At 36.0% G+C, this 21,427-nt stretch overlaps 1 protein-coding gene across 1 annotated transcript in view; it reads left to right on the forward strand.

Annotated features, from left to right (window-relative positions):
* CAMKMT (calmodulin-lysine N-methyltransferase) overlaps positions 1-21,427 on the forward strand; it is a 213,872-nt gene that overhangs the window by 146,891 nt on the left and 45,554 nt on the right.

Consider the following 21,427-nt stretch of genomic DNA (forward strand, 5'->3'; position numbering starts at 1 on the left):
ATTATTTTAGCCATTATTTGTATTTTGCTTGTTGTGTCATTTTTATTACCTTCAGTTTAGATGAGTGGAGTAAAGGAAAATTATTTTTCTAGTCCTTGCCGTGGTATAGATCAGAAGGAAAGGTGGGTGACTCACCTAATTTGCACGGTGGCACAAGATTAAGAACAGATTGCTTTAGTATAACAACGCTTCTTTATTTTTAACTTTGTGTTACCCTAAGGAACTCTTGCATATGCCATAGTAAAGTGTTGCCTTTCCTTTTATACATGGGTATGTGTGTGTGAACGTAGTATAAAACCCTGACTCATACTGATTTGAATTTCCGTAAGAGTATTATTAATGATACATCTCTTTTATTTAGGTAATACAGAGCTCAGAAACAGAATGAATTTAAGCCAACCAATACACTTTAGACTATATTGTATTGTCATAATGTGTCCCTAAATTTAATATTGACTTCATTATTTTTAACTTATTTTTTTAAACTGTTTTTACAGTACTAATTTAAGCAAGCATGCAAGTAATAAGAAAGAATGGAAATATGTGGTCAAGGGGCATGGCCAGATCAATAACAATTTTTTGGAATATTAGGGAAACTGTTCAATGGTGTACATTCCATTAGTGCTTATATGCAATCACATGTCACGGCTTGTACAGTTTCTTGGGTGTTGTATTGGAATTTTGCATTACATAAACATAGAAAAAGTTATATATCTCAGTAATTCATTTTTCTGTCACTAATTCATTTTTTGTCATTAATAGTATCATATTACATCGTTGATATTTAGGCTTACATCATATGATTTTTTAAAATTTTTCCTTTTTTTTACTAAACAACTTGTAAGACTAATTCCTTGAGGACATTGGAGAGAACCACTCATTTTATGTCTTCTAGAAACCAGTTTTGTTGAGTCAAGACACTGTTTTTGTGCTTCCCAAGACTGGCAGTCTGTTGCAGTAACTCTTATGTTCCAAGTGATAGTAAGACCTCTGAAAATATTTTTGGATTCTATGAGTTACCCAGAATTTGTAGTTTGAAAATATTCTTCTCAAGAGGGGACTGTTCTGCAAAAAATCGCACTCAAGACCCTGTGTTTTGAGAATGCCACTACATGAATTATATTTTTGGACTGCTACTAACACCAAGTGCAAAAATCCATAATCCTTAATTAATGTACCTTGTCAAGAGCACCTCTCGATGCCATGACCTCTCAAGTTTGTTTTACACTTTTTCTCCCATACTACATATAAATAGATACTTTCACACTGTAAGAATTTCCTCAGTGATGTGATAAATGATACAAGTTTTGCATAGTTAGAGCTGTCCACACTATTTTTGCTATATCAATTTGTTGAATTTTTGTTTTGTAAAGTCCTCACCTATTAGAAATTCTGGAGAAAATACGAAGAAAATATGCTAAGAAAATTCCAGGGAATTTGCTCTTTTTGGCTGATTGCAATGAACTGAGTTACATTTGTGATTATATCAGGTTTCCTGTGCATTTTTCAAAAGTACAGTGTAATCTGTTTCTACTGTCATTCTTATCTTTACAACTGGCGTCAGTAAAAGTGAGGCAAAAATGATGTATTAAGAAATTAAAAGTCTGCTTAATGTGTTGTACTACCTGTATGAAGGATAGAAAATAACGATGTTAAAACAGATTGTGTTCAGGTTGAGTAATGATAGTTCATGATTTTAGTGTGAGGAAATAAATATTCTGGGTCTAGCTTCTTTTGAACTTGGGGAAAATTCAGGTTTGTATATAGATTTAAGTTTACAGCCAGGCTTTCCTCATTAAGGAAATCATTAATTTGATAATCAAACTAGAGTAGAAACAGCTGGTTTTTTGTTGTTGCTTACACTGAGACTTTTCTTTCATTATAAAAATGACATGTAAAGTGAAGTCTAAGGAATTTACATGCACAATAACTTACAAACATTCAGTTTTGCTCGTGCATATTTTAGAAGCTATTTTGTGTCTTAGAATCTAATTAGCGGCACACTGAAGTTCTTTGAAGAAATGTAGTTTGAGTATTAGTGAGATCATTAACTTTGTAATGGAAAGGACCAAAAAGGGTCCCAGGAATGCTTACACTTGAGAAATCATCTTTATTTTTGTGTGAACTATGATGTTCTGTTTTAATAAATGAAATGTTCTTGTCACTTAAAAATAAGGCTTACAGTTTCTACTTTAAAAGTCAGTACATAGATGAAGATATTGGCCATTGTGCAGTAAAATATGATTTGCAAGCAATGCAACAGTGTTGTCTAAACTACAGCCCAGTCTTCATAAATTCTTAGGCAAATCTGTATAAAGTTAATAGCAAATGCTTCCTGTAATCTTTAAAATTGTTCTGCAGTCCCTGAGTGACTGCTGAAATGATAGTTGACTTTGAGAAGTTTTTAGCAAAATGTTTTCTCTTAATGACTATATTCATCCACAGTTAGCTAGTCAGACCTTTTATGGCAGCCATCCAGTTTAATCAATTATGCTTCCATGTTAATATTTTTGTGTAAGAATCCAAATTATGTTTCACACTTGGAAGCATTTTGCTTGTAATTTAAAAAATATTTGCAGAGCTCTTAATTTTACATTTGTACATGACACCTCTTGAGAACTGGATATTCAAATCCAACTTTTATTTAGTTTCTTTTGAGTCTTCTGGTAGTAGTGATTGAAAAATTGAGCTTAGGGTAGTTATTAGAAATCCAAGGGGTCAGCTCATGGCAAAGCTGGCCTTCTCTGCACAGCAGATACAACTTTCCAATCCACAGATATGCAAAAAATGCAAGAACTGTGTGTTATTTATAGTGCTAAAGGAAGGGGCCATGCTAGATTTTCCAAGAGGAACGAGGAACTCTTTCAAACCCAGCTGTGTGAAAGACTCCAAAATATCCAATACATAGAGGGAATTTTCTTCTAGGCTCTAGTACTCTGTGTGCTCTGACATACACATTGCCAGGACTTTAGAAACAGGCTGTTGTCAGGTCAGGTATCCAGAGAGCAACACTAGTATTTCCATGGGTTTCAACTCTCTCACATTCCTAATCCATCAGGTTTGAAGATATAATCAGGAATTACAATCTAATCTCCTTCTTATGTCATTGTATTCTTCTTTTCTCTTCTTTTCTGCATTTTAAGCCAGCCAGGACCAGCTTTGTGAGTGATCAGTTGATACTGAAGGCATGACCCATAAGCAGCCATATCTATTCCATTTCCTTTCTCCTCTAAAACCTTGCCCTTTGCTCTCCCTTTCCTCTTCTCTCTCCTACTTTAGTTCAAGGGATATTGATGGCCAGAATGATGCTGAGCCATTGATATGCACGATGGGGCTTTCCTGGGCTGTGCTCCTCATCACCTGCACAGAATCCAGTGCTCTGTGAGGAGGCCAGGAGTCAGAAGCCAAAGCAGATCTCTGCTAGTCAGCTAATGCAGCAGCAGAGTGGATGCTTAGCTCCAACTTCACTTACGGACGCCTGCACCCTGGACACATGCACTTTCCCATCCATAATTTTTCCAAATGCTAAACCATCCGGGAAGCTATCCAGAAACTCTGCTGCATTTAGTGCAGCAGACCTAGAATTGTTCATTTGGAAGGTTTTCAGACCTGTCTGCTGGCATCTGTCACCCTGTGTACAGTACTGCCTGGGGTCAGCTTGACGGGGAATGTGCACCTCTGCACTGCTGCGCAGGGAAGAGGCGCTGGTTGCTTACCGGCAACTCTCCAGGTACGATTTGAAATCCTTCCTGGTCTGCCGGGTTTGGTTGCAGTTCTGTGGCTGAGAGCAGCCTAGCAGATAGGAAATGTGCTATCTTATATATCCTTCAACTGAACAGGAGGTTATGTGGGGCTTGAACATGCTGTCTGTAGATGTGGGAGGGGGAACTGCCTCTAGCCTGGAGCGGCTCTCCATGAGGATATATGTAGAGACAACTCATTTTGAAAAGGCCTGGTTGCTGGAAACATTTCTCCTTTTTTGCTGTTTTAAAGATTAGGGAACTTTTAATTGCCAAAAACCATCTAGAGTTAATTGCTAAGTAATTATGTTTTTTTAACAAATAGCCTCTCTGATGTGTAGCAGAAATAAGCATGATACGAAAGTCCATTTCTTTTAGTATTTCTTCCAGTTCCATGTGAGCCCTGGTGGGGGGAATATTTACCATACAGATCTTTTGATACAAATTTTGTGGTGTGGTACATTTTTATTGAGGACAGTCAAGGAGTGTAGCTACATCTCCTCTTGTTTCATAAGCATGAATGGGAGATGCAAGCATGCTACTGCAAAAGCAGTCATCACATTCTGCAATTGTAATGCTGGCTGTACTAAAGCAAGGACAGAAGACCCACCTGTTTTGGAAATTGTACAGTAAAACCTGGTCTTGATAGAGTCCTACTCGACTCTCTGTTGCATTTAATTTATTTATGGCTAGAGAAGATACATACTATTCTTAAATCTTAAATTGTCTGTTCTCTCCTTTATCACTGACTCCCTGGAAGTCAGTAAAGTTATGCAAAGGTTAAATCAGGGTGAGATTACAATGGGAATTTTCACACTGCAAAATTATATATACAAAATTAATACTATGTTATGAAAAAAAACCATGTCAAAACCAACATTGAACCTTATAACATGTTTGAGTTGTAAGTGGTTATTATGTGTACATGCATATATATGAACTGTTAGGTACTGGGAAAGCGCTCAGCATCAGTTTGCTTTGTGGTTTGTGCAGATTAACAAGATAGCAAACATCAGTTTTAGTCATGGTGACTTGTCTATGGTGTCATGGTATGAGCATCTGTGTAATGCAGCAGACATTACCTGCAATTCTCTTAAAATGATGCAGTACCTATCATAAAAAATGAGGTTGTTTGCTTTTTAAAGGAGCAGCACTGTAGCACTTGGCAGTATAATCTAGTTTACTAGCTAATAGGTCTGAGAGGCTAAGATGGCTCTTCTGTCCAAACAGAAGTGTTGAATATGTTGTTTCTCTCTTATTTCTGAAGTGTTTAATCTAGTTCCACAGACCATCTGTTTGGTTGCTGTAATATTTCTCCTCTTTATCCTGCCTAACAAAATTAAGGTGTACAACAATACCCAGGGGATGATTGGAATGATGCCTTTAAACCACATTTGTGTATTTTTCCTATTTTCCTGTTCCATCATTTTGGCAATAGACACACAGATAAGTTTGTTTCTTATTTAATCTTTCTTTTCTAAATAAAGAAAAGTTTTGTCACCCTAAGAAGCAGTATTGCAGCAATGTTAATGTGTTCTCTCACACATATGTTCCCAAAATTTGTAGCCAGTAATAGCATTTTATTGGATTGATTTGTCTCAACAGTGAAAGCTGAATTTTTTGAAAAAAATCTGATATTGCAATGTGACATTTCTGCTTTGCTGTGACTAAATACTTGCTTTAGTCTTGTTTTCAAGGGAAGTACCATGGCATTATGCAGAGGCTAGCATAATGTGTTGCCCCTCTTCTGGATAGGATAGTTTGAAAATCCTATAGTATAGAGATCAATTCAGTGAAAAAGCTAGTTTATTCTATGGTATTTATTTAATAAAGAAGAAAAAAAGAGAAAACCTAAGCTGAACCTTTGGAATTGTTATTAAGTAAGAAAAATGCATTAATACAGACAAATTGGCATGGGTTCCCAGAAGGCACATCTCAGAACATTGCTAGAAAAAGAATGGTGTAAAAATATTCCATCATTGGTTGAAACTTAAGTCAGATGGCAAATCTGTAAATAGACATTCAATGTTCATTCAGGTGCTGTGACTCAGAGGTGAAGTGAACGGACCCGGCACTGCCGCGGTCAGAGCTGTAACACTTTGGAGCCACTCGTGTGGAAAGAGAAGCTGGAGAGGACAGGAGGTGAGCAGTGATTGCATTGGTCATGTCAGGCTGGTCCTGGGCATTTTGGTACTGGCAGGCCTGTCAGAGCAATGACTGCCCCCGAGGAGGTTTCAATTCCGCTGGATGCTTTGGAAGTTACTTTGGAGGTATAGTTGTTGAAAGAGAAGCTGGTAGTAATAATTCTGCAAACCATTGCTGTGTATAAGGATTCTTGGATGGAAGAAAAATACGTGCATGCATGGTGGGTTTATATATATGTATGTGTGTGTATGTGTATATATATATATATATCTATTATATGCACATATATATGTTTATGTTTAAAATCCCAGCTTCTCAGATGTGCTTCTAGGTGATAAGTAGAAAGCATTTGAAAAACCATTATCCCAGTACCACGTTTTCATTGCTAACCAGTTTACTCGAGTCAGCGCAGCCTTGACTCTATCAAAGCTGCCACCTTTGTTTTGTTTACTTTTTTATTCTTGCTTGGAAAGCAGGGAAGTAGCATGCAATTAGGTACAGAGTTTCCCATGGAAGATAACAGGAGTGTCACTGGAAGTCTACATGTCTCAAACAGTTATTAGCTTTCTCATCTTACTAAAAGCTCCCATGTTTTTCAAAATTTTCCTAGTTTCTTTGTATGCAAAAGCAATAAACTGAAAGAGGAATACAATTACTGGGGTTTTAAAAACAAATTTAGATGGTTCCTGAGAAGTTGAAATGGGTGCAGCTAAATGGGAAATTACAAGACTCTCTAGACAATGAAGAATATTTTGCTTGCGTCTTGTCACTCTCATTCAGAGTTTTCAAATTCTGGAATAATAATTCTTGTTTAGGGTACACATCACAGTAATCTCAATTGAATATTTAGAAATATCCATTTGATCTATCCATCACAGTGACATTAATGTATAATGTCACTGAAAACAGGATACCTTCTGCTTGAAAAAAGAAAAGGTAAGATATATATCATACATCTTGCAATCCTTCTTGGTGTGTGAATCATTATTTTATTTTTAGGGAAAATAATAAAAGAAGGACGATTCTATTCAAAAATTTTTTTGCAACTCTTTTGGGTAGAATCTGCTGGCCTGTGCACTTCAGATTTAACTTCACAATGAATCTGTCTTCCTTACCAAATGGATTGTAATTTTCTGAACCAACCTTTCCACTTGAGGCTAATCCTTTTAGGAAGAGGTAATTTTTCTGTTTATCTTAATTGACATGTTCCCTAAATTTCAATCTCTGTATTAACTTGACCTTAATTATGTGGCCTCATTGATAAAATGAAGGTTACCCAGGGAAGTTCCATGCATGATTAATATTTTTATTGTGTTTGTAACAATTAAAAATCTGAATCCTCTTCCTAATCTTTTTGTTCAATCATTTCCAAAAATGTGTGTAAAGAATATTTATGGTGCTTTTTGGTCTTTTTAGGTTCTTAAAAAAAAGTATTATATCTGAGATATATACTTTGATGTAAACCTGTGTTATTTCCATGTTTCTCTTTTCATAAGAAAAGTGTGCTTTGATTTTGTAAATGCCATCATTTAATCTTGATAGGTTTCTACTGCTTGATGTTTCATTTTTTAAAATTAATTTTCCTCCAGTCAGACATTAATTACATATAGTAATAGATTATTACAAGTTGAAAGTCTTCTAGTACTGTCAGATAGACTGGATTAGTCTTAAAATTTGAACCATTGATTCATAATTTTTAATCACTATTTATCTGAACAAAATTTTATTAAATACTTCTAATTTGAGCTATAGTTACTACTGTCTTTAACTTAGAGTAAGCAGTAAATGCCTAAAATTCATGCATGAGAAATTCATTCTCACAGTCACAGAAGGCTGAGCAGACTTGCAAGTAGGAGAGGACTTCATGCTCCAGGTGTTTTTGTCCTGTACAATTGAGTTGTTAGAAAGAGACTACAGTACTTTGGGAAAATCTAGCTCTGCTGTTATTATCAGTAGCATTCACAGATGATTTGTGGTAAAATGCAAGATGCGCTGGTCTCTGAATAAATATCTTTCTGACTGCACAGGATGATAATTGCTCTGCCAGCACTTTCTTTGGCACCTACTTATCTCAGCTGAAATGATTGATAAAAATATTTTTGTACTGATGTTGAACACTTCTAAATTATATAATGATTTTTGTATTATTTCACATTTACTCCGAAGAAAGTTCATGCTAAATTGAGTTTCACTGCTGTCAGTATCTTTATTAATCAGAATAGAAGTATGGTGTGTTTCCCACCTTTTTGCACAAGATCAATTTTTACAGCAAGACTTCCTCTTTCTTTTCTTGGAGCGACATGGAGAGTTATGTGCGAGGATATCAAGTCACTGACTTCAAACAGAAGACAAATTCACTAAAGTGAAAATGATTGTGATAGTTCTCTAATTTCCCCCACAGTGTATGTAAAACTGACTTTTAAAGTGTTTAGTGGATAATGGATCATGTAAGGTCAGTACTAGCCATAGCTGTTATGGCTATTATTTTCTCCTTTCATGGGAGGGTGCTCAGCAAAATGAGATTGTCACGCTCTTTTTTTTTTGAGAGGACAGCGACAGACAGTTAAAAGCCTCTTCATGTAAGGATGTTATTTCATAAAGACACCAGCACTGGATTATCCCCTTCACTTTAAACTTCTGCCAGCTTGTACAAAGAGATAAAACAAAATAGCCCCAATCCCAGGGGTGGAGAGGTGCTGGCCAGATCTGCCCATGTCCACAGCTTTCATTTTGATTAGTCACATGTGAGGAAAATTCACTTAGGCTGAGAGGTAAATTTAATACCAGTTATGCCCATGCTGTTCATATCACAACCATTTTCACATGATGCCACTTAATTCCCTAAGAAGCAGAAAGGTAAATCGGTGGCTGGCCAGCTAAGGTGTCATAATGCATTAGGACCAGGGCTCGCTGCAGGGGATAATGGTTCTGATTGCTGTTGACTCATGTCTCCATCAACCGCCTCATGTAAAATAAGTGACATTTAAAAGGCATCAAGATGTGAGAAGAGGTGAAAAAAAAAGGAAGAAGGAAAAGCAGAGTACTAAACTTGCCACTTGAACATAAAGTCCCCTTTTCACCCTAAGTGGTATAAAAATAATAACATGCCATAGGTGACCTGTGCTGTGCTTTGAACTTCCTGTCTTGTGTTTTTAGAGAAAAATCTGTAAAATTCCTTCTGGGAACTGCTCCAACATGTTATCATTTATTTCCCATTTAATCTATTTTTTTTTACTGTTTTTTTTGCCCTTGGATATCAGTCTATTCATCTTTTAAAAAGCTTAAGGCTGAATCAAGTTAGGGAATGGTATACAACAAGAGGCAGCCTAGTCTCTGAAGGCCCATTTAAGTCTATTTTTATAAAAAGAATCAAATTCCAGTTTACAGTAAGCATATGCTTCAGTTGACATCTGTTTCTAAGACTTGGATGCTTTGTTTGCATAACAGGCACCAATAAATGGCCTTGTTTTAAGTCTGCTCACTCAGTTGTATTTGGGTTGTTCAGCTGGGGATTTGAGTTGCAGCTGATCCCCTACCGCTCATAGCAGATACGAAAGGGAAGAAAAAATCTGAGAAACACAGTCTTATTTATTAATGCAGATTTCAGCATTCTCAACAACCCACTTTCTTTTTGTTAGGAGACTACTAAATACTTGTTTGGCCAGGCAGAGAAGCATTTGAAAGTATCAAGTATTAAAGATAATAAAAAGATTTTTTTTTAATGTCGTATTTAATAGCATTTGTATAGTTCTCAACTGACAAAGCCTGGTGCATGTAATGCTGGGAATTAAATGGATGATATCCATAAGAAATGCATTTGTTATGGCCATATATATTATAATGATTTTTAAAATTTACTTTTGCTTTCTTTAAGTGTCCATGTCCTACTGATGACACAGTCTAAAATATTTTGTAAGCAAAATTTAATTATATCTGCTTCCTTGGGAAAGCAAATTCTGGACTTCTCAAGGGAAAATTCAGAATTGTATGTGTTGGTGCTCTAGCTTGCAGAATATAAACCTTCCTCTGTGAAGTGATGCATTCTGTGGCAATTATATGATATTTCTCTCATATGTATAACAGTTTCAACACACTTCTATGAAACCTAGATAATGCCTGTAAAGAGTACAAAAATGTATCAGTAGTATCACAGTTCTATAATTACCTTGCTTAATAACTACTGCAGTTTTTTAAAAGCAATAATATCAGCACTGCTTCCTTGTTAGTATTTTGAACTTCCCCCCTAAATTATTGTAAAGTGCTCTCTAGTAGTGTACAGAATATGTAACATATTTCAAGTGGATTTACTTATCAACTTTTTCTAGTGGTACCAACAGCAGTAGTGTGAAATATATCTACTCCATTTACTCTTATCCATTGCACCTACTTTCTTTTTCCCTTTAATTTTTATATATGGTAAAAATTTCATTGAAGAGAGATTTTAGATGACAGGACTGTAATTTTAAAACCAATAGAAGAGGTGTAAGCAATTTGAGCTTAGCTGAAGCATAATCTTAGGTTGTCAAGAAGAAACCCATTCTCCCTATGCTAATCAATCAGTATATCAACCAACCAATCATCTCCTCAGCTTAGCATATATCCTAAGGTTTGATATATCTATTAACTGCCCATCATGCAGCTGGTCTCCAGTTGATGAGATTCCCCCTATCTTGGCATTTGGAGGCAGACAACTGAGCTATCAGAGCCTCAGATAAATACTAAAGTGGAGATTTCAATCCTGTTCCTGATAGCCAAAGACAATCCAGGAATATAGAATATATTTTTAGAAAAGAACACATAGAGAATTACATTTTCAACAGTGTGTTATATGTGAAAATTGCATATATTTCATGATCCCTTCTTCCTCCACCCCCTCCCTTCCCAGAAGTGGCAGGAAATTACTCTTATATTGTGACTCAGACTCTTAACAGAAAAAGAGAACAAGAGCTAAAATTAGTTTTTAACTGCTAATTACTATAATGGTATTATTCAACTCCTTAAAAAAAAAAGTGATTTGCCTTGTTATTGCAGCATTGTTACTCTATAGATGAAGAGCTCTATGAAAATAGTGTGTCACAACAAACTTAAACCTTAGGGGGAAAAGTTTGAATTTCAGACGATTATATACCTGCCTCTCTACTTGTGAAGTCTGAGCTCAAAACTCTTTAAGTAAAAACATAAACTAGGCATTGAAGAGTCTACCTGCTAATATGGAAGTTTGGCATGAGATTTAACATAATGTTTCAAGGTGCAAGAAATGCTGTAGAAATTGATGACTTACTGTGTTGGCTTTGCCATTAGATAAAAAACTGCCTCAAAAAATAAAGTGGCCTAGATTGCATTTTGTAAGAGCTTGCTGCTCCCTAGGGAGAATCCTAGGGTGGCCCAAGGGTCTGTGGTCACCATGGAATGCAATGTAGGACACAAGGGACAGGTCACCCACTCAAATTGCACTATCAAAAGATGGGGCCCAATCTCTGTGGTGGCATATGACTGAGCAATTCCTGAAGTCAGAGGATGTGTGCTCTCTTAATTAAAAATTTGATCAATTCTCCTCCCTGACCTACCAACAATAAACATAAGCATATTGTTATGAGGTTAGCTTATAGGCCTTTTCATGCTTTCATTTAATGAAATTGAGTGTAATGATTTGCTTTGCTTTTGTTCCTTTGTTTCTGAGACTCAAACCGCTGAATGTTCTGAAATACATTTTCTCAACACTGAAAAATTGCATGTCTCTAAGCTACATATCTTAGTCAAAGCACATTGTTCTTGACACAAGAGCACTTCTGTGTCAGTGTAGAAAAGTAAGTTTTTATACTGCTCTACAGTGTTTTTCAGCAGAATTCTTGTAGCACCTACCTATTTGCATTTTTATGTCTTGTAAAATGAAAATGTCAGGATTTAGGTCATGGTTTATTACAGTAACATGGAAATGTGAAAGTAATCAGGGAAAGTATTTCAGGCTACTTTAAAGACTAGATTCTAATCTTATCACTTTTATATCCTCCTTTACCATAACCCACTAAAACACCAATTTCCTGAGAAGGTTACCCTTGGATTTGACTCTGCAAAATTATCCAAAGCACTAACATATATTAATATAATAAAGGCTACTTTGTTTTTCAGAAAGACCATGCATATTTTAAATCCAAGGCTTGTTCATTAACTGGGATACACAGGCATAATACCAGATGAAGATCTGGCCCATTGGATTTAGTGGTCATGAAAAGTTCCAGGCTGATAGCTGTGATTCTTGAAACCCGTTCAGGCAAAACCAGCTTTCGGCAATGGTAGTGGAAGTTCTCTTGTGTTGTCCTGTGAATGCATGTCAAACCTCACCTGGAAGGAGCTGAAGGATCCTGAAATCCTTGGCCTTTGAGAAAAAAAATTGTAAATTCTTTCCTTTGATATAGATTTGTGTAAACTCTTACAGCCTAAATTCATATGGAATGTGGACCCATAAATAGATGAAAAGTCTGGTTCATCTTTGTGCAGCATTCTCATTTATAGAACTCGTTACAAATCTTATTACATGTAAGAGATGAAAACAAGGTTTAGTGATACAGGGAGATTTTGGGCACCTGCTACAAGGTGGCTGTCAGTAGTGTAGACTTTTGAAAATTGCACACTTAGCACCAGTTGAAATTACCCCAGGAGAAAGAATCAAGGCCTCTTCACTACAGGCACCTAACAAATTTATCTAAGAATATGAAGGATGCATGGCCACCATTTGCCAGTACATGAATTTCAGAGTACACTGTTTTGTTAGACAAATGCTGCCCAAAGCCTTCAAATTGAACTGTGCATGCAATTATTATTTCCACTTGTATCAAGTTTATATCTCCTGGCTTTACAGAGCAGACACTTTTCTAATTTTGGTTAACTGAGTAGAATGGTGAAGTCTGATAAAGGAAAAAAATATGAGTCAGAAGCTGCTGGGACCTAAAAGGTGTTGTCTTTGTTTAGTTAATTTGATGGGAAAAAAAAAACAAACAGAAGAAATTCAACCTCTAGACACAACTTCTGAAATCACCCAAATAAATTCCGCTTTATTTACCTTGAGCATTACATAAGGGTGCATAGAGCAATTACGCAAACTTCCATGTTTTGTATCAGATACTTGAGGAAGATAAGCAATATTAGTAACCCACATTAATCTACAGGGTTTTACCTTCTCTACCTATCATATATCTCTAAACCCCAAAACAAACAACCAAATGAACCCAAACCAAAAATGAAACCCCATGGCGGGGGGGGGTGGCGGGGGACATAAAAGAAAACAACCACAAAAAGCGCCCAACTACTTTCCTTACTTTAATTATAGACAAAGTGAAACTAGGATATTGGAACTGACAAAATAGAGATACAAGGCTGCAGGTTGATTGTATCTCTAAGATATTGTGAATACTGGAAAAAGGCAGTTATTTAATTGAGCTATCCAACTATTTGCCTGGACGTGGTTCTTTAAAATCTTCCTTTCTCTATTTAGTTTCTTGTTTGTGAAGCAAATAAATATGTATGCACTTGAGGTTTGTTGTTACATAGTTAATGTTACAGTTCAAAATCATTGAATATTCTTTTTCTACGCTTCTCAGAATGAGTGCTCATTTAAATCAGATATTATGAAAACCAGATGACTAATCCTAAATTCAGGTGTACTACCACTCAGGCTAGGCAGATTGCTAGTTGATCATGCTAAGATGCTCCCTTATCCATTATTGGATCTGAAAAAGAGGAGGATTAAGAATTATCTGACTTCTCAGTTAATGTGCAAATCATCTAAAAGCTCAGCTTAGAAAGGTCTTAGAAAGCAGAACAGCACTAAAATAATAATAATGTCTTAAGAATTTTTTATAATATAAATGTGCCGTATCACATTTTAAGAGTGAAAATAGAGTTTTGTGGTTTCTATCTCAGATGGTCTTTTATCTCCCTCTTCCTGTTTTTGTAATTATGTATGAATGTCCTAGAACTCTACTTCTAATTAAAATTTTTTATTGCAATTAGAATTGTCACTTGGGACAAACTCACACTGTTGGAATTTAATAACAATTATATTATTTTCAGGCAATAGTAGAAAATAATTTGATAAATATCTTTGGAAATGAACATTAATCTATTTACTTTTAACAAAGCATAAGACAGGGAAGGAAAAGTACATCTTGGGAAATATATTGGTATAATGGATCTATGATCTTTGCAGGGGTTTTGTCTGTAATACATATTTCTAGTATCTTTCTCTGCTCTTGGTTATGTTGAAAAACACCCTTCATTGAAAAGACTGAAACACTATTTTTCTGTATTTTCAAGGAACAGGAGAGTCTGTGAACCAGAAGGCATCTCTTAATGTTCCCTCTTTGCATTTTTAGGCTAGTTCTGCTGTTTGCTATAGTAATATTTGTTTTAGCATTTCTATCACTCCAATATGTATACTTGCCTTTCAAAATCTGTGAAAAGTATTTAAAAAGAAAAGCGAAAATGCTAGTATTTCAAAACCCTATTATAATGCATTTTCAAATATGTCAGACACATCTTTGTTAAAATTAAACCAAGGATTGGTTTTGAGCGAATAGCCCTATATCCTTACAGATGCTGTGGATGGATGCATCTAAGCTGCTTATTATATTGATGGCTTTTGCTGCTCTGCAGCAAATGAAAACAGGCAGCTGCTTCCTCCATCAAAGCAAAAAGCAGCCTGAGTTTTTATTAAACGAGTGTTCATTTCTTCTATTGCCAAAATTCTTACACAAAACAAAAGAGCAGTTTTAGCACATTATTGCTTAACTAGACATGAACAACTGACAGCAAGTGATAAGCCTGTCTGCTTTTCACAACTGGTAATCATTTTTGGAATAGATGTTTTAATATAGTTGAATATAAAATTTTGTAATTTACATCTACAATGGTACATAAATTTATAGATCCAGTTTTTTGCAGAAGAATGAAGGCTATAATCACAAAAGGTTTGTTCCAGTGTTGTTTAATTTTTAATAACTATTTGAAAACTAGGTACCCCCCCCACCCCACTCCCAACACAAATTCATTCATTTGAAAAAGATGTTAAAGACAATCATACCAGTAGATTTGTTCAGTTGGCCAATTTTTCTTATGGAAGGGATATGCGTACATTTACAGCTTTGACTTGTTACTGTATTTCCACATCAGTTCCACTGAGCTTCTTAAGTTTGTGCTCTAAAAGACATTTGCAGATTGCAGACCATCATGTTTCCCTCCTAGTCGTGAATAATAATGAGAGTGAAAGTGAGAGATACAGTGCTGAGGCCATTTTGCCTAGGCTGAAGATCTCAGCCAGTGCTTATACATATTTTTCAATGATCTGAATATCATGAATTCTGCTTTAGATTGGAAGAAAGACAAGAGTTTTCTACAAAATATACGTGCATAGGGAAAAATGTTTCTCTTTATATTCTCTTCTGTTTTTTTCTGGTGTTCTTGTACCTTTTCAAACTCACTTATAGCATTCCTGCTGTGAAAAAGTAAGCTAGCCATTCCCCATGCCTCAAATTACTCCTCTTCACTGGACTTAAAAGGTGGTTTGCCATGTGCAAAAGCCAGGTGCAGTAAGGCTCAGATAGAAGGTGCTACTGTAAAGACTATTAAATAATTTTATTTTTCACACTGTGTGCATTTATTGCCGAAGTTACTCACTTGTAAATACTCTTGGGGTAAATTTCAGGATGGAAAATCTCATATTGGACAACTGGACTTTCAAAATATGGTAGCTCTTAAAGATGCTGGTATATGAGGTGGTCAAATCTCCAGAGGGACACAGTATTTGGTAGCTGTCCTCCTTTTGAAAATCTGATCTCAAATTCATTTTTGTAGTAAATAATTCTACAGTTCCAGGCACAACATCTGCAACTAGCTTACAATGATGATTCTTATTTTATCTGCATCTGTAGATAGGTGTAAACTTAAAATTGTGTGTACTGAAGACAGTGAAACAGCAAGGATTTTCTTCAGTGAGTTTTTTCCTTGCTTAGCAATTTCCTCCATTTCTTCATTTTACTAAAGTGACCAGGTTTGTCTTTGGATTATTAGGAAAGTTATTTTCTATGGAATATTTTCACTTCTCTATGCATGCATTTTATGGTATCTAAAAAATTAATATTTGCAGTATTAGTGCCTTATTATGTGTGTTTGCATTGTTTAATTCAATAACTTTAGGTGGGATCCTAGGTAGCAGGGATTACCGATTATCCTTTCATCTGTGTCTCTTTTTGTGTGCTGTGTGGATAAGGGAATGAAAATAAAATCTACTTCCTGACTATCCCGAGCAACATTTTTTAATGGTAAAATTATATTGAAAAGGGTATGGAGTTTGTAGAGCTTGAAATATTTTTGAGAGCTATCTATGCCAACTAACTACAGCAGTGCAATTATTTGCAGGTAATCTTTACTCAAGCAATAACTCAAATTAGAACACCCATGTTATATGTTACTACCAAGATGTATTTGGCAGACATACACTGTGCCTCCACCTGGTATCTAGTCTTAATTGTGCTGTTCATAATTTCATGTTCTAGCTTTGACTTGGAAGTGAAGTTTACTGCTCCACTGACAGGAGGGCTCATAATATTGGTTAGAGTTTAATTTTGAAATTGGCTCCTAAGTACTGTGCTGTTGAACCTTGATTTTGATCCGCTCTCTTACATCTCCAGCAGAGGTATTACCCTTAGATCTGCTTACCCTCAGCAGATGGACTGTGCTTCTTGCTGTGCACGGTGGTGGTGATCCACAGAAAAAATAACCGGGATAAAATGATCAAACTTATCTTCCAATATGACTTGAATGCAGTCACATAGTCAGTAGAAAATAAGGTTTTATGCTGTAATATTAGGGTTGTGACAATGCTATAAATCTCTAAGGATGGAAGAACCTTAAGATCCCAGAATTCCTTATGTTGTATTCCTAGAATAGCTTTTTCCAGTAAATACCTTACTTTTAGGGATTTTCCATCTTCTCTACAGTCTTTTAGCAGAGGTGATGGGGAATAATTGCCTGTCTGGACAGGCCATTAATTTAACACCTCTGCACAGTCTATTGTAGTGCTAAAGAGTTTTCTGCTCTCCACTAACCATGTGTCTCGGTGTGGAAGGATAAAAAGTGCCTTACTTAGGGTCAGAAAACAGTTCATCATTGCTCAGTGCAGTTGTTGGTATGACTTTTGAGACATTATTCATCACTTTGCCTGAAAATAGTTTTTCTTTCCCCTCTACTTTGATGACTATTAAAGCAAATAAGGTGATTTCATGTAGTCAAGAATCAGGACATACTAGAAAAAATATCTTTTTGAGTGTATTCATATGGGGAAAATGACTGACTTTTCAAATTTAAATTGTCTTTGCTTTTGAGGGTAAAGATAGGATTTGTACAAAATTTACTTGAGACTTCAAATGAATAGGAAGACATCTCATAGTTTAATAGTGCAGATAAAAGACAAAATTTGAATGTTGAGATCAGACATCTGTACATGGGGCTGTGAGAAGTGCTAGGGAAATGTGAAAATACTTTCAATTTGGCTTAGCTTTGAAAGTAACTTCTTAATCTGCTAGCATGAGTTTAGCACTTGTGGGACAGCTTTATACCTCCTACTCAGAGCTCTCAGGGACAGCTCCCCTGTCACCTCCACTTGTCCCTAAGTTTCCTGTGTGTATTGCTGGCAGACAGTAGAGAAGAGTTCCACTAATCTTGTACTATCCCAGTTAAAGTAATCAGTAGCTACCATGATTTCTTTGTACCTGTGGAGCACTGCTGAGACATAATAGCTCCAATAGTCCGATGTCTTTCTTAAAAATATGCGTCTCAAAATTCTTTTCTACTGCCATGATGTTCTTTAAGAACTTCACATGAGATCTCAATATTTGTTATCCAAAGGTTGACAACATTCTGTAAAATATGTGGTAAAAAGCAACAGGAGGAGAGAAACATTTTTTTTTTCTTTAATGTTGGATAATTTGTTTCTGGTAGACAATTTTCTGTACTATCAGAGTATTCTGCATTTTTAGATTTGTTGCAGAAGAAGCACAGGCTTTGTGTAGTTTTGGACTAAAAAACAAACATCCTCAGAAGGCTGTCTACATGTGGTTTAGTCCACATGGCTTGAAGGTTGCTCTAAGAAACTATTGTGCCATGACTAGTGCAGAAAGACCTGATACTTTCCAATACCAAGCACTATGAGAGTACTAAAACTAACTTATGTTTCTTTCCATTATTATGATTTTTTAAAGTTTTATTCTTCTGTAGGAAGAGCTTGGGTACTTTTTTTTGGTTACATCATACCTTGTGGTATAAGGATGACTTGGATTGTTTCTCTCAGTCTTCCCATAATTTCATTCTGTGTGTCTAAGTAACTTAATCCGTCTCTGTCTCTTACTTTGGTTCTTGATGTGCAAACTTGAGATAGTAGAAATTCATGATATCATCAAGTTCCTGTGAGGTATACTCCATTGCTGTGGTGACATTTTATGATATGGTGACAAGTGCTGTAGGAATGCCTGTGATTTGTGAGGCCTGCACTGTGATGCATTTGTAGCATTTCTCTATTCACCATTGTACAATTTAATGATTATATTTTTCTACTCCTTCTACTGTAATACTTACCATAAATCTGTCTGAAAGTAGACATCATCTTTCTTATGGCATTTGTACTGAGAATCCTGCTCCATCCTAGTGGTAAAAGGAGACTACAAGAGTTGAAATGTGGGCAGGGATGAGCTCTGTCTCTGTCCCATGTCTTCAGACATACCCATTCTTGAGGGTCTCCTTTGAATGCCAGTGTAACTTAATTTTTCATATGTTTCAATAGAGATTCCAATGCTTTCTGGCAATTAGTCTCTGTTTTCAACTTGTAGTTATCAAGGTGGTAAAGATTTTTAAAACCTCCAGTAAATGTCACAAAATATTTATTTTTGCAAAAAGAAATTCTTGTTTCTCTCTGTTCCATCATACAGTGAGATTTTTTAGCCTCTCTCTCTAGGACTTGTAGAATATTTATAGCCTTGAAAATATAAGCACCATTTGGGGGTCTTTTGATATTCTTTTGCCTATCCATCTGTAAATAGTTTGCTATCATGTAAGTAATTGTGCATGTAAATAGGTAGCACACAATATTGTGTATTTGTAATCAAATTCAGAAATCAAAATGAGAATAATTTTATTTTAAATATGAAAGAATTATTTTAAGTGTGCTTATAGGAAACTTAATCCATATCCATATGTATGTGTTTGCAGGAAATAAATTATGCTTTTCACAACGTAGTAGTAGTTGTTAATTCATAGGAATTCTGCATTTCTGCATTACAGTTGTATGTTTTCTAACAGAAGCAGAACTATCTTTCTTATACTTGCAACTTCAAAATGTAGGTCATTGTGTTGGCGAATGTAGGTCAGAGTGAGGAGGAAGAAGACAGAATGCAAACTCCTCCACATGGATCTTTAAGCTTATCCCTGTTTTGAAGGCAAAGAGGCTTACCTACCTGTTCAGGCACGTGAAGCTTTTCCTTTCACTAAAATTAACACTGGTATTGTGGCTTCTGGCTTCTTGGCTTAGCTGGGAGCACTGTGTGCTTCCACGCTTGTGACTTGTTCATGAAAGGCCTCCTGACTCCTGCTTCTTTAGCTTCCAGATGCTTATACCATTGCTGAGGTGACCCTTCCTTCCCTGTGGGGGAAGGCAGTGGGAAGGAGAGCTGTGCTCATTGCTGGCATCTGCCTAAAGAAAAGCATTGTCCTTGCAAAGGTGCTTCACCCTTCTCTCAGCACAGAGCTATCTGATACACCTGCAGTTCCAGCTGGTATCAACATTGAAATGGCAGCAGGGGAAGTAACGGTGACCCCTCAGAAAAGATTCAGTGACACCATTCAAAGTGCCCTCTCAATAATAACTGCAGAAAAGTGAGAGACATTTGACTGAGGGTACTGAAAAGTCAGATGTTGAAGGATCTTTGCTACAATTGACTAGTATTTTTGAAATTCATATAGGCTAGAAGTTTGTTATAAAAGTGTTTCAGTTTTTTATGTTTGTGGGTGTGAAGGTTTTTGTAATGTGAGACGTAAGTCTTATAAACTGTGTTAAATTAGCTGTGTCTTCACTAAATATTAAAAAAACTTTTATTGCTTGAGTACACACCAGTCACTGCAAACTGAAACATTCTTTATGTTACACACTAAAATATTTAAACAGTCATTATATTTATTGCAAAATCTGTCATTTTAGCATATTTCAGTGCTCAAAAGCATTTAAATACTCAAAGGGAGGTGAAAAACCCTGTACAATTCTTAGTGTATGTTTCACTAAAGAATGAGTAGTCTTGTGTGAGTGTTTTATTTTAACCTTTAGCAAATCTAGGAAAAATAGCACATTCAAAAACACCTGATCAGACTGAACTGTCATAAACAGGACAAATACAAGTATTGCATTAGTAGTTTTGTCATACATATGTATCATCAGTCTATTTTTTCCCTTTAAATATATTTTTAATACAAAAGTTATATGCAAAGTTTTGGACAAATCCTGTCTCGGCTTTTGCTTGATCTGCATGCAGTCAAGACATTTTTAAATTTTCATTATTTCTCACTAGGAGTAAGGGTAGTTCAGAATACTTACTGGATAGAAAGGATAAGTTATATTGATGATGGTTTAAGTTAGGCTTTAAGTGATTTAAAGGATGACAGTTTTTCTCCCATACTCCTGGTTCTGTTAAAAATGTACTGATGATTTAAGCACAAAATATGGTAAAAATGGTCTAAAGGATACACATACATAGTAAGCTGCATGGAATTCCACTCACTTGTCTAGAAATATCTAAAAGATGCTGTATATGTCAAATAAGTTTACTGGAACTGTAGAAATGTCTGTAGTTCATAATATGAAGTTTGTGTCTCAATTTCTCAATTCTTAATGTCATGTGTTGGTGGAGGGGGGAAGTCAACTCCGGATTTTACCTGCGGACATACATGTAAACATGGTTTTTCATTGCTAAGCAACCACAGATGGAAAACACATACAACCATAATTCAGCTGCAATTGCCTTTGATTCTTCTTCCTTTAACTTTGGGAACCATTGCAGACACAACTCAAGTTCCTTAGTATGAGTCTGGTTTCCTCGGGCCCCCTCCAGCAATGTAGTCTGGTGCCTGCAGGAGAGCATTCAAGGCACACAGGATCTGTGCTGGCCTCTCCATGGGCCACAGCACTTCAGTTGGACATTCCAGTCAATGAAACTGGTCTGGAAAAACAGCCAGTTTCATAAGAGACTGGTTTCGAAGAAATAAATTTACATGGAAGCCTCTGAGTAGCTGTCAGTGTTGATGATGACCAGTGTAAGTGTTATGATGGAAGCTAATGAATTAATGAAAAATACAGATTAGGTGCAGAAAGTGTGATTGCTCCTGGCTATTTCTTCAGGAGAATGAGGGGAATTCAAATGAAAATGATAGTGAAGCAAGTATAAAATGAGAGAGGAGGGGTTTCTTTATACAGCAGGCTGAAACTGTGGTGCTTCCTGGTGCAGCTC

Source organism: Camarhynchus parvulus, chromosome 3, assembly GCF_901933205.1.
Source record: "Camarhynchus parvulus chromosome 3, STF_HiC, whole genome shotgun sequence".
NCBI lineage: Eukaryota > Metazoa > Chordata > Aves > Passeriformes > Thraupidae > Camarhynchus > Camarhynchus parvulus.